The sequence below is a fragment of the Silene latifolia genome, chromosome Y (genome assembly GCF_048544455.1).
Source record: "Silene latifolia isolate original U9 population chromosome Y, ASM4854445v1, whole genome shotgun sequence".
NCBI classification, from domain to species: Eukaryota; Viridiplantae; Streptophyta; class Magnoliopsida; order Caryophyllales; family Caryophyllaceae; genus Silene; species Silene latifolia.
In genome coordinates, this window is record NC_133538.1 from 103,208,926 (window position 1) to 103,224,148 (window position 15,223).

The 15,223-nt window shown below is 39.4% G+C and overlaps 1 non-coding gene across 1 annotated transcript; it reads right to left on the reverse strand.

Moving 5' to 3' along the window:
• Positions 1-757: 757 nt before the first annotated feature.
• On the reverse strand, positions 758-864 carry LOC141635434 (small nucleolar RNA R71). Its single transcript, XR_012540125.1, has one exon. It is a non-coding gene; the product is annotated as a small nucleolar RNA R71 (small nucleolar RNA).
• Positions 865-15,223: the final 14,359 nt, after the last annotated feature.

Sequence of the window (15,223 nt, forward strand, 5' to 3'; positions counted from 1 at the left end):
GCAATTATTATTATAAAACACAATTTTTATTATTACTAGTATTATTATTAATATTATTATTATTATTATTATTATTATTATTAACACTACTCGGAAATTCCGAGCACACAACCCTAGGTCCACATAGCCCATAACACATTCCCGACTTAAATTGTTATTTTATTATATTATAAATTATTCCGTCTTATTCACAATTATAAATTATAAACTTATTATAATTAATTATTTAAAATGCGTCAAATATAAATTTTATCAAATTACGGGGTATTACATTCAACCAAACCATTCACCAAATCACTCTCCGAATCACTCACCCACCCATTCACAACATTTAAACTCACCTAGCCCACCAAATACACCAAGAACCAACTTCGTTGACAAAGAAATGACGGACCAACCAATGTGCTACTACCATAGACCGGATCTTAATCGGTCTTACTCGGCAATTAATTATGAAGTTCTTGCACCTAATGCTTTTGAGCTCCATCATCATACAATCTCCTTTATTCAACAAGATATTTTTCATGGCTTGAAGAGTGAATATGCTCATGAACATCTTGTCTTATTCAAGGAAAAAGCGGGTATGATCTAGTATGATGGCATCACGGAAGAGCAAATCCTTCTTATGCTCTTTCCTCTTTCCTTGAAGGACAATTCTAGAAAATGGTGTAATTCACATGAACCGGGTACTTTCACTATTTGGTAAAGCTTATCAAGGGCTTTTATCAACAAATATTACCCTCCTTCAAGAACCGCTAGAATAAGGCATGAAATCCAAACCTTCAAGCAAAAGCATCTTGAAACTTTGAGTGAAGCATGGGAAAGATTTAGAGACCTTATTACCTCTTGCCCACATCATGGAATCCCCAAATGGATGACAACTCAAATCTTCTTCAAAACCCTTAAGCAAAGGTTTAGGGATATGATTGTGGCGGCCTCCGGTGGCAACTTTGACAATATGAAAAATGACCAAATCACGGAGATGATCCAAAACATTTCCGACATGTAAATTAGCTATGGAGGTAGATAAGGTGATTATAGAAGAGAAAATGAGTCCAAGAGTGAAGGACCTTCAAAGCTAGAATTGAAAAACAAGGTCAAGTTGGATGAATTATCAAAGAAATTTGATAGCTTTTTGGTGGAGAGGAAGCATGAAAATGCTCATCATGAAGAAAGACCAAATCACCCAAAGGTCTACTATGTTCTAGAGCCTAGGTCACCACCAAGGACCTACTCTCAACCAAGTTCTCCTCCTAGAAACTATCAACAATATGATCCTACTTGTGAGAATTGTGGTGGTATTGGGCATTCTTATGACATTTGTTCATCCTTTCCACAATAAAACAACAAAACATACATTCCACCTCACCAAAATTTCCAACAAAAAATTCCATATCCACCTTCACAAGAGCAATTTCAACAACCTTACCAACCTCCACTCATTGAACCTCCAAAGGCCAACTCTCTCATTGAGAATATGTTGAAAGAAATGGATACTAGAACCCAACAAAGAGAAGCCCATTATGATCGACAATTCAAGAATTTGAGAACCGAACTCACTAATGTCCGAGCTCACCAAAGGACATTTGATTATCACATAGCCAATCAATGGACTTCTAACATCCAAAGGAAGCCACATTCTTTACCACTTCAAGGGCTTAACCCCAAGTATGGACTACCACTTCATTAACAATTCCACTCGGTAACCTTGCAAAGTGGGAAAGAATTAGGAGGATCGATGGAGATAGTGAGTGAACAAATTGAAGAAGATGAAAATTTCGTCTTGGAAGAAATTGTGGTTGGCAAAGTGGTTGACCGGGAATTCTTAGTTGGACTTGAACCAAATGATGAAGATGAACTTGGCCCTCCCATATGGGACACTTATGAAGACTGCTTGCAAAATGATAAGTGTTGGGAGGGAAGTTATGAAGAGCTTGGTGCCCTTATTTGGTATGTCTATGATAATGAGGAAGACCCCCCACTACCACCTCCTTCCGAAATATTTGAAGAAGAAGTGCTTGTCAATGACAAGTGTGGGGAAGAAGTTAAGACTTGGGAAATGGAGGTTGATAAATTCGAAATTGCCATTCTCAGAGAGCTCAGAATCCATGACAAGAACTACGATCTTGGTAGTTTTGACAATAGCTTGGAAGAAATTGAGGGTCTCCTCTTTGGAAATGGTTCGATTCACATGGAGAGTCAAAATGAATGTGATATGAATGGTAGCAATTTGAACCTCAAAGATGAGAAGTTGACTCCTCCACCTCCTATTCTCCACCATTTCCCTTGTCTTGAGGACCATATGGACATTCCCTCTCTTTATGAAATTTATGAGATTCTGTCCCTCTCTCCTTCTAGCTACTACATTGAAATGGAGGATCCTAGTCACCAAGAGGATCCTAGAAACAATACCGAGAATAAAAGGAAGAACGGGAAGAAGCGTTGGAAAAGAAGTCGGGTGCGGTTCACGATAACTTGGCACTACTTGTGTATAGTTGACGGTTTTGCTAAAGCTTTTGACCTGTTACTACGTGCCTTGTGCGACATGGATCATGCTGCTTGGAGATTCAAGCAACAAAATTTTGGATGAGAGGTTTTGTGGAGTCCCTCAAGAACCACTAAATTGTATATATTCTCTTCCCTTACTTACTTATACTTTACTTGCATTTTAGTTCCCTCCCTACATTTGTTCCATTGAGGACAATGTCATGTTTTAAGTGTGGGGAGGGAATTCAATATATAAAAACCATAAAAATTTGAAAAATCACACAAAAACACGTATTTTATTTTCAAAAATTTAAAATCCAAAAATACGCATTTAATTTTCGAAATATCAAAAATATAAAAACATGTTTTTAATTTTGAAAAATTTGAAAAATACAAAAATATGTTCTTTAACTTTCCATTCTCTCCCTACTTTAGTCCCATCGAGGACGATATGCATCTTAAGTATGGGGAGGGAAATATCCACCTTGTGAATATTTGTAAATATTTGTTTATACTTGTTAATTTGAGAAAAATACAAAAACGCCTAAAAATTGAAAAATTCAAAATTTTCAAAAATATTGCATTGTTTATATTATATATATTGCATTTGTCCTAACCTTTTTTATTGACAACACATGCGAGCATCGGAGAAGACGTTTGGTAAAATTCTTCCAATCCTTTCTCTTTTATACTTCCTTTCCTTTTTGTATATATAAGCATGGAGGAGGACAGGATATGTGATGTGGGTGTTCCCTTTGGGAACCGTTTTGGCTATGCTTGTGTTGTTGGTGTGTTGTTAGGACTAGAAATTGTATGCATTTAGATTAGACATGTATATATGTGTTCACTCTTGCATTCACATAGCTTGTTCATATGTGTAGTTTGCATCCATACACGTTGCATTTGGTTTGTAAATATTTGCATAGGGAGTCTAAATGTGGAGGGCATATGTTGCCAATGATGATAATTTGTTTTGCCCGTGTCATTTCCCCTTTGATAGCTCGTACCTCTTGATGACACATGTTAGGATTTTTGCTTGCAAAAACCCGGAAGTCTAGCTTAACAACCAAGTTGTGACCACCTTGTGAGACCGTATTAGGCCCGAGACTTGACCTAGGTTCGACATTGCTACTAAAATGTGAGGATAGAGCCTTCATATGGCCGGTCCATCAAACCGGTCCCGTTTAGGTCGTGAGAGTAGTTCTCCTTACGTGGTATATTATGTCAAAACGCATAAGCATGGTGCTCATTCCTTACCGTAGAAGTGTCGATGCGCATGTTGAGATAATTTTGTTCAAATAAAGTAGCCTCTCATATCCAAATAAGCTTATATTTCACCCATTTGATCATTTCTCCCTTTTACTAACCCAATTTGTGCCTAAGTGATGCGTGTATTTTATATAAGGTTTTTACCTCATTTTTACACGCATTTCTGTACTATTTATGTAGCATCTAGCTACAAATACCCCTGAATATTCTACTTTGGTTCGTTTTATGTAATTTGCAGGAATAAACCAAAGAGGAGCTAAATCGAGCCCAATTCGTCCCAATTGCATGCATTTATGGAGAAAAAGGAGTCGGAGCTTGGAAATCTAACACCTGGAAGACGCGTGAGCTAGTTTCGGGAAGTATTTTAATGTCTTACGTGCCAAGATAGCTCGATGGAGTGATTTATTACTCGATCGAATGCTTTATATACTCCATGTTGCTCGATCGAGCAGTTCAAGTATACACAAGAGAAGACTTTGCACGGAGTACTCGATCGAGCGGTTTATTTCCACTCGATCGAGGGATTTTATGCATAGTTGCTCGATCGAGTGGTTTATTTCCACTCGATCGAGTAGTTTATCCTGCTTTAGTTTATTTTCCGCCTAATTTTGTATGGGCTTTTGTAATTAGTCCATATATTAGGTTTAGAGTGGATTTTTCGTATAAGACTGAGGGAGTGAACAACGTAACTGCTCTCTGGGTCCTCTCTCACTCACTTTTACTCTATACTTTGCTACTGCTTCTTGGAATTGAGTTTCCTTTACACTTTGCTACTCAGATTCGGATTTGTATTGGTACTATTATTCTTCTTTAATCCTTTAATCTTAATTACTGCTTTAATTCCTTCTCTCTTTATTTGTTATCATAATTACTTTAATTCAATCTTTATTAGTTTGTTATCATGTTTAGTTCCAATTATCTATATGTTGTTATTGTTAATTCGATGATGATACGTAGCTAATTCCCTTCTGCTAAGACTAAAGGGGATTTATAATTATGAAGGGATAGTAATCGATTTATTGGGTTAATGCTGGTATAATCTTTGTTGTTAACTGCTGCATTTATCTATATCTGACTAATTGAGTCGACGCAATTAGGCATTTATATCATAGTGACCCTTGACCTGGACCGAAAGGTTGGAAAAGGCGAGAGACTAGTAGCGAACAATAGAGCATTATAGTTAGGGCGAAAGCTAAGCTATTTGTGCTTTAGGGCGAATTGAGACCAAAAGGAGATTTTCACTGCTCCTCAGACCATACTTGCATTGACCTAAGACCTATATTACTTGACCAAATAATTATGGTGAACCGTCTGTCTTAGCTGTTTTCTCTTCTTGGTTAATCTTATTTCTCTTATTCTTATTTCTCTTCCTTGCTCTCATTAGTTTAGAACAATCAATTAAAACCCCCCAATTTGGTTACCGTGACGAACTTAGACAAAGCTGACATTTTCCCATCTCCCTGTGGAGATCGACCCGACTTCCCTAGCTATATTAGTTAGAGCCAGTTGGTATTTTTGATAGGTATACGATCGCCACAAAATTTTGGCGTTATTCTTGGGGAGGTGGCGCAATTTTTGTTGCTTTATTTAAGTTTGTTTCTCATCTCAAGGAATTTATTCCTTGAGACTGATCTCATTTCTGCAAAGTTTTTGATTAGTTTTGCAGATTAATTGTTTGCTTTGTAAAGTCTATTTGCCAGAATGCCTGAATTAACCAGTCATTCAGAGCCTAATGTGGAAATTACAGAAGCTATATGCGAGAGTGCACAGGTTTGTTCGATTACTGAGCATGTAGAGCTATGTGGTAGATGCGGCATGGAAGGGCATGACCCTATATTGGGTGCCTGGCCCTATTGGGTGCCTGGCAAGTATAGAGCGCGTCCTTGCTTATCAGAAATACAAGCAAGGAGTTCCTTTATCTCAGCTGTATGAAGAAATAAAGAATGTCTCTACTCCTTCTACGCCATCGCCGCAACCGGTTTCCCCTTCTGCAAATGAGGAAATTGCCTAACTGAAATCCTTTATGTTGAGCATATCACAACAATTTGATGAGAAGTGCAGTAGGAAAGAAACTGTCATAGCGGAATTGAGAGAACAAGTCGCGCAGTTAACACTCGCGAAAGACCAAGCCAAGCTACCGATATACAACCCAGCCAATGCAACGAATCTCCAAGTTAGCCTTACTCATAAGGGACCAAAAGTACCAGAAGACGGGATTTTGATAGCTGAGGATACCCCGGAGGATGATATGGATGAGTTTTTGGACGCAATACTTGCTGCGTGTAGTTCAGACACTCGATCGAGTGAAAAATCTACTCGATCGAGTGAATCAATTCATCCCATCACTCGATCGAGTGATAATTATGGTCGATAGAGAAGTGCATAATTTGAAGATGGTCGATCGAGTGATATTCTTACTCGATCGAGTAAGTTTGCTAAATAAATCACTCGATCGAGTGATAAAATTGATCGATCGAGTAAGACAGAAAAAGAGAATGGTCGATCGAGTGAGGAAAATGGTCGATCGAGTATTTTCCAATGTGAAACCACTCGATCGAGTGGTAAAAGTGCTCGATCGAGTACCAGAAGCGGCGGAGATCCTATTTTAATATCTAATTCCGCTACCGTGTCATCTTCCTCTGCTGTAGAGACGTCACGCATTGATAAAGGTAAAGAGAAGGTTGCGGGTCCAGTCATTGCTACCAGAGTGCCCTTTCCAGGTCGTCTAAAAGACGCAAAGATCGAGCGACAGTACGGTAAGTTTGTGGACGTTGTGAAGAACCTCCAGGTAACTATCCCTTTTACCGAACTTGTTACTCAGGTACCTACTTACGCTAAGTTTATGAAAGATATTGTGACGCGTAAGAGAGATTTAATCGAATTTGAGACGGTTTAATTTATGGAGGAGTCTAGCAATTTACTTCTAAATAAGGCTCCACCTAAAATGAAAGACCCGGGCAGCTTTTCTATTACCTGTATTATAGGCAATGTGGTCATTGATAAGGCTCTTTGTGATTTAGGAGCCAGTGTCAGTGTCATGCCCCTATCTGTCTGCAAGAAACTAAATATGAGTCATCTCAAAGTGACTAATATTACCCTACAGATGGCTGATAGATCTGTTAGGAAGCCTTTAGTTGTCTTAGAGGACGTGCCTGTGAAAATAGGCAAGCTCTTTATTCCAGTGGATTTCATTGTTTTAGATATAGCTAAGGACACCCGGACCCCAATTATCTTAGGAAGACCATTCCTTTGTACAGCTGGGGCCGTTATTGATGTGAAACAAAGGCGTTTGACTCTTGCAGTAGGGGATGACGTAATCACTTTCAGTCTGCCTAGTACTTTGGCTCGGCCAATGATAGAGGATACTTGTTATTCGGTTGATATTATTGACGAGTCTATTTATGACTTCTGGTCGGGTTCTTTTATGAAGGACCCACTAGAAGCTCTTATGCTTTTTGATGAGTGTGTAGATAACCCAGATGGCGATGACGCTGTGTTGGATTTGCTTGTTGATGATTTAGATGAGCGTGGACTCACCGACGCTGAGGGAGAGCAAGTGGAACAGATGATTAGCACTCTTTGCTCCATTGAGGTAAAAATATGTTTTCTTAGACGATACTGAGCAATTTCCAGTCATTGTTAGTGCTAAGCTTGATAATGATCACCTGACCTCTTTGTTAGCTGTACTTAAGAAAAACATGAAAGCACTGGGTTATTCATTGGACGATATCAAGGGGATTAGTCCCGATATTTGTATGCACAGGATAGAGCTGGAGGAAGATCACAAACCTTGCGGACGGGGGTTCGCGGTGACCGAACCGAAGATGCAAGATGTTGTGATGGGCCGAGGTAATGAAGGCGCTCGACGCAGTATTATTTATTCGTTGGTCATTCTAAATGGGTGAGTCCAGATGACAGTAGTCCCAAAGAAAGGAGGGACAACTGTAGTTAAGAATGATAAGGATGAGTTAATACCTACTCGAGTAGTGACCGGTTGGCGGATGTGTATAGATTACGAACTGACTTAATGCCGCCACCAAGAAAGATCACTTTCCCCTTCCTTTTATTGATCAAATGGTAGAAAGGTTAGCTTCTCATAAATTTTTCTCGCTATTTAGACGGGTATTCCGGTTCTTTTCGGATCCCTATTCACCCAGACGATCAAGCTAAGACTACATTTACTTGTCCTCGGGCGTTTTGCTTATCGCAGGATGCCTTTTGGTTTATGTAATGCCCCTGCCACCTTTCAAAGGTGTATGATGGGGATATTTTCAGAGTATATTGAGTCTATTATGGAAGTTTTTATGGACGATTTCAGTGTTTATGGAAGTGATTTTTCTAACTGTCTGTCTAACCTTGACAAAGTGTTGCAGCGCTGTATTAAGGTTAATCTTCTGCTGAACTGGGAAAAGTGCCACTTTATGGTCAACGAGGGAGTTGTCTTAGGGCACTTAGTTTCTGATAGGGGAATAGAGGTTGATAAAGCAAAGGTGGAAGTGATTCAGCAATTACCACCTCCTGTTAATGTTAAGGAGGTGAGGAGTTTCCTTGGCCACGCCGGTTTTTATCGCCGGTTTATCAAGGACTTCTCGAAAATTGCGAAACCACTTACACAGCTGCTACTTAAGGATGCCCCTTTTGTGTTTACTGATGAGTGTCTTTCTGCTTTTCACAGATTAAAGCAGGCTTTAGTCTCTGCGCCGATCATACACCCTCCCGACTGGGACTTGCCGTTTGAGATAATGTAAGATGCCAGTGACCATGCACTAGGAGCGGTGCTAGGCCAAAGGAAAGACAAAGCTTTGAATACAATCTACTATGCGAGCCGATCTCTGGATGAGGCTCAAGTGAAGTACACTACCAGTGAAAAAGAACTGCTAGCTGTAGTTTATGCCTTAGAGAAATTTCGTTCTTATTTAGTTGGGTCAGAAGTTACTGTTTTTACTGACCATGCAGCTTTGAGGCATCTCCTTGCTAAGAAGGAGGCCAAACCACGGCTATTGAGATGGATACTCCTTCTCTAGGAGTTTGATTTGCAGATTAAGGATAAGAAAGGAGCTGAGAACGTTGTAGCTGATCATCTGTCGCGACTGATGCGACAGGAAGGGGAAGATTCTCTACCTATTGATGACTCTTTCCCTGACGATACTCTAATTGCTGTTATATCGTCTATTGTTAACCAAGAGCCTTGGTATGCAGATATAGCTAACTTCGTTGTCGATGGCGAGCCGCCCGACCTTTCTCATCGGCAGAGGAAGCGTTTTTTGTATAACGCTAAGCAGTATTTCTGGGATGATCCTTATTTGTTTAAGGAATGTGCAGACGGTCTCTACAGACGGTGTATTCCGCAGTGGGAGGCTATAGTAGTCCTGGAAGGCTGTCACTCCTCTTCATATAGTGGTCACCACGGTCCATCGCGCACCGTGGCTAAGGTACTTCAGTCTGGTTTTTACTGGCCTTCTTTGTTTGTTGATGCTAAGTCTTTTGTCTCAGCTTGTGATGCTTGCCAACGATCAGGGAACATTTCAAAGAGACATGAGATGCCACAAAATGGCATCTTAGAGGTTGAGGTTTTCGATGTCTGGGGCATTGATTTCCAAGGACCGTTCCCGTCTAGTAAAGATAACAGGTACATTTTAGTGGCTGTAGATTATGTGTCCAAATGGGTTGAGGCCATTGCCTCACCTCATTGTGATGCCAAGACCGTGATAAAAATGTTCAAAAAGGTCATATTTCCTCGATTTGGTGTCCCTAGAGTCTTCATTAGTGATGGGGGAATGCACTTTAAGGAAAAGAAACTAACTTCTATTCTGTCTAAAGTTGGTGTCCAACACCGGCGTGGTTTGGGGTATCATCCCCAAACTAGTGGTAAGGTTGAGGTCTCTAACCGCGAGTTGAAAGAGATCTTGTCTAAAGTAGTTTCTAAATCACGGAAGGACTGGAGTCTTAAGTTAGAGGACACATTATGGGCTTACAGAACTGCTTTTAAGACACCGATTGGTGCATCCCCTTATAGGCTAGTTTATGGGAAATCATGTCACTTACCTGTTGAATTGGAATGTAAGGCTTGGTGGGCAAGTCGTGAGCTTAACTTTGATCCTAAGTTGTGTGGTCAGAATCGTCTTTTGTAGCTAGATGAGATGGAAGAGTTTAGGCTTAATGCCTATGATAGCTTGCGCATATACAAAGAAAAGGCGGAGAGATGGCATGACAAGAGAATTCTACCTCGGGAGTTTCATGTTGGGCAAAAGGTGCTGTTGTTCAATGCCCGATTGAGATTATTTCCTGGTAAGCTGAAGTCCAGGTGGAGTGGTCCTTATACGGTGACAGCAGTTACCAAATTTGGAACCGTGGAGCTCGAAGACTCTGAAGGTAGTAGGTTCAAGGTGAATGGGCAATACGTGAAGCACTATCACGAGGCAAATGAAGCCGACAATCGTGTTGAAGTCTTGTACTTCGACGAGCTTGACGCGCCAGTTAATTGATGCCAGAAAGGTCGTGCGGGACCTCATAAACCAGCGCTCTCCGGGAGGCAGGCCGAACTGTTTTATTGTACTTTTGTTCAACATTTTATTTTTCTTTAGCTTTTTGTTGAACTTTAGACGCTGTTTTATGAACTCTTTATGCTCTCCTTGCTTTTAAACGCGTATTTTGCAGGTCCAGTCACTCGATCGAGTAGTTTTTCTACTCGATCGAGCACTTTTGGGGAATTATTCACTCGATCGAGTGATATATTTACTCGATCGACCAGATGCAAAATCACGTTTACTCGATCGAGTAGTTTTCTACTCGATCGAGTCCTTCCATTTACCAGTTTACTCGATCGAGCAATCCTAACCTACTCGATCGAGTGGTTTCGTCTTCCAGCAACTATTTTACGTCTATTGAGCTACTGCTTGACTTTCTTTGACCTCCCATGTTCATGGTCGGTTTGGGGAGGTCCCTCTTTATGACGTTTTGTAAGTTTTCTGACTCCACTTCTCCTTTTCTCCTCAGTTTGCATTTCTTTCCCTATTTTTGGTACAATGAGGGCATTATATGGTTTGGTTTGGGGAGGTATGCATCCATATCTATTTATGTCTGCATGTTTTTCTTGCATTTCCTTTTGCACGTTTAATTATTTTCGCATGCATTGTTGTTTTAATTAATTCAAAAAAAATCACATAAAAATCATAAAATTCAAAAAATTTCATGTTTAATTTGAGTCGGAACGTTTGAACTTTGACGCTACATTGAATCCTTACTTGAGCCTTGCATATTGTTGACATTTAGTTGGCATGATTATGTGCATGATCTACGAGTTTTTGTTTCTCTCTTATCTGAACGAATATACTTGATTCATATATCGGCAAGCTACATTACATTCTGAGGTTAGAGCTTTATAAACTGGTGACATTCATGACCGGTTTCATCTAGGATGTGAGTAGTACTCTCTTTAAGGCATGTAACATCAATTTGCATAAGCATGAGTCTAGTCTTCTTAATACCTGTATGCATTCGGTCTGTGGATGGTGACACATGTTAGGAGAGGCAGTTCCCTTTATTTCATTCTACCCATGAGCCCCACATAGCCAAATTGCCTTTTTGTCCTTTTAGCTGCTATCTATAATTTTTCCTACCCTAGCCAAGCTAGTGACGAGTAGTTGTTTGGAATGTTTTACTGCAGATTGGTTATTTTTGTCTGATTATCAGCAGTTGGTGGAAGAATTGAAGGGAATGAAAGAAAAAATGAAAAAGAAAAAAAAGAACGAAAAAAAAAGATAAGAAAAAGAAGAAAAAGAAAGAAAAATCATGTGTGAAAAAAAAAATGAGAAATTGTATAATGATTTTCACTCCCATGTTTTATTTACATCTTATGGGGAGTTGACGAGTTTGTTTTGGTGTTTCGTGAGTAGAGTGCATGGTTTTTGCACCGTTTCATCTTGTTATATTGAGTACGAAGTTGGGATGCAGTTTATATTTGGATCCGTTGTTGCTAGCCCGACTATTAACTCCACATATCCAAATTCATCTTAGCCCCTTCTTACCCATTACCTCACTTACCCAAATGTAAGTCCTCAGCATGTGCCTTGGTCATTAGTATGGTTGGAATGCGTATGTATGGTTGTAGAGCCTTTATTCATGTTAACTGCATGCATGTTCTTATAGGTCGAGTTAGGTGAGTGTCTTTACTTCTTTCTATCTTTCACATATATACTCACCTTGTGCCTAATTTTGAGCGACGAGCGACCCGTGAGAGTCCGATATCTTTTGAGTCTTGCAAGGTCGACGGTTCAGTAAGTTTGAAACATTGATTTAACTCGTTTGCGCTCCTCATTTGCCACCTTGTCATTTTGTTGCATTAAATTGGTTTTGGTGGGTGATTTGTAGCTATGCGTTGGTCTCGTTCCACTGTTCATTCTTAGTTACATTCATAATTTGCTTGGGCACAAGCAAAGGTTTGGTTTGGGGAGATTTGATGCGTGTATTTTATATAAGGTTTTTACCTCATTTTTACACGCATTTCTGTACTATTTATGTAGCATCTATCTACAAATACCCCCGAATATTCTACTTTGGTTCGTTTTATATAATTTTCAGAAATAAACCAAAGAGGAGCTAAATCGAGCCCAATTCGTCCCAATTGCATGCATTTATGGAGAATAAGGAGCCGGAGCTTGGAAATCTAACACCTGGAAGACGCGTGAGCTAGTTTCGGGAAGTATTTTAATGTCTTACGTGCCAAGATAGCTCGATCGAGTGATTTATTACTCGCTCGAACGCTTTATATACTCCATGTTGCTCGATCGAGAAGTTCAAGTATACACAAGAGAAGACTTTGCAAGGAGTACTCGATCGAGTGGTTTATTTCCACTCGATCGAGGGGTTTTATGCATAGTTGCTCGATTGAGTGGTTTAATTCCACTCTATCGAGTAGTTTATCCTGCTTTAGTTTATTTTCCGCCTAATTTCGTATGGGATTTTGTAATTAGTCCATAGATTAGGTTTAGAGTGGATTTTTCATATAAGACTGAGGGAGTGAACAACGTAACTGCTCTCTGGGTCCTCTCTCACTCACTTTTACTCTATACTTTGCTACTGCTTCTTTGAATTGAGTTTCCTTTACACTTTGCTACTCAGATTTGGATTTGTAATGGTACTATTATTCTTCTTTAATCCCTTAATCTTAATTACTGCTTTAATTCCTTCTCTCTTTATTTGTTATCATAATTACTTTAATTCAATCTTTATTAGTTTGTTATCATGTTTAGTTCCAGTTATCTATATGTTGTTATTGTTAATTCGATGATGATGCGTAGCTAATTCCCTTCTGCTAAGACTAAAGGGGATCTATAATTATGAAGGGATAGTAATCGATTTATTGGGTTAATGCTGGTATAATCTTTGTTGTTAACTGCTGCATTTATCTGTATCTGACTAATTGAGTCGACGCAATTAGGCATTTTTATCATAGTGACCCTTGACCTGGACCGAAAGGTTGGAAAAGGCGAGACTAGTAGCGAACAATAGGGCATTATAGTTAGGGCGAAAGCTAAGTTATTTGTGCTTTAGGGCGAATTGAGACCGAAAGGAGATTTTCACTGCTCCTCAGACCATACTTGCATTGACCTGAGACCTAGATTACTTGACCGAATAATTATGGTGAACCGTCTGTCTTTGCTGTTTTCTCTTCTTGGTTAATCTTATTTATCTTATTCTTATTTCTCTGCCTTGCTCTCATTAGTTTAGAACAATCAATTAAAACCCCCCAATTTGGTTACCGTGACGAACTTAGACAAAGCTGACATTTTCCCATCCCCCTGTGGAGATCGACCCGACTTCCCTAGCTATATTAGTTAGAGCAGTTGGTATTTTTGATAGGTATACGACTGCCCTGTCACTAAGCCTTGTCATTTCATTTGCCAATAAAATAACTACATTCCATAAACATCTCACCTTTGTTGAGTAGTTCGTCTTTGTAGTTGTTTTGAGAAGTATAATTGGGTAGGAAATTTGATTTTTATTGAGGTGAACGGTCCTAATTATCACAAAAGTGAAATGAAGCTTGATTCTTGGCCAACTTTTGTATCTTTTGGGGAGGTTGCAAGTGAAAGAAAAGAAAGAAAAAATGAAGAAAAGAAAAACAAATAGAAAAAGAGAAAAATGAAATGGAAAACAAAACGAAAAGAATGTATATTTTTGTGCCAAATAAAGGGTTAGCAATTTGCAAATTGAATTTGTTTTGTAAATGGTTGAATAATCTTTGATGGAGGCAAACTTGCCATATGGTGTGAAAGAATTCATTTGCATGGGTAGAGTTTAGTGGATTGGTTAGATGTGACGACTACTTAGCCGATAGCCTCACATGTCTTAAAACGGTGCTTGCACCAACCCCTTTTCACCGAACCCGGGCCCCATTACAACCCGATTGTCTCTTGCATATCCATCATTTGGCATTTCTCTTGCGGATATTGGATATAGTACCATATTAGATTGCGGGCATGCTTCGCAAGTCGAGTTAGGGGAGTGATTTTGGTTAACTTTTGTCACAAAAATCACCCGGTTCTTTAATGAGTGTCTAGTGAAACCCGTGAGAGTCGGTGTTGAGGTCTTCTTTGGTCAAAGGTTTGATATGGAGTCGAATCTTGTGTGTGTCGTGTCATTATTGGGAGTATAGCGAAGTACTTCCCTTTTCCCGCGTAGAATTTGTTTCTTAGGCACCCCGTGTTGTCAATGTTGGCTACTTAGGCTAGAGCTAGGGGAGTCGACACCTTGGTAAGACCCGGAGACGACATCCTCCACTAATGACTCTCTTTGTTCGGTTTTTGAAAGCAAAACGGCTGCTTAGATGAGGAAAGCGGTTTGATTTTTTGTGTCATGCATCTTATATGTTGACTCGTTCTTAAATGTTGGATGCGTCAAAATTTTCCGCAAGCCCCCACTTGCCTTGCATAGGAATGCATACCTCATTGTGTTTCGGTGTGAGTTGAAGGGACGGAGAAGGCCCGTTAATTGCCTCTCATAGGATGATATTAGCTTGGCTAGTCTTTTATATTAAGGGTCTTAGTTTAGTTTAAATGAGCTTACTCGAGGACGAGTAAGGTTTAAGTGTGGGGAGATTTGATATCGTCCTAATTTAGAACGAATTAGCCCCATCCTATTACCTTATTCTAACTCGATTTTGCGTGCTTAATATTTTAATTGGCTCATTTAATTACTTATTTATAATAATTAGTCGTCGTAGTTATATTTATTAATTAGTCGGAGTTTTATTTAATATTAATATTAATATCATTTTATTATAATAACGTGTAGGCAAGGAGGAATAATGAGACAAAAATTGAGGAGCGAGTCGAATTGCGGCGAGTTAAAGACGGGTCAAAGCTATCAATTAAAGGATAAAGTCAAGGTCAACTTGACTTTGACCTTTCCATTAACCAACATCCTTCACTCCTTTATCAACATCCCGAATCAACATCCCCTGCAT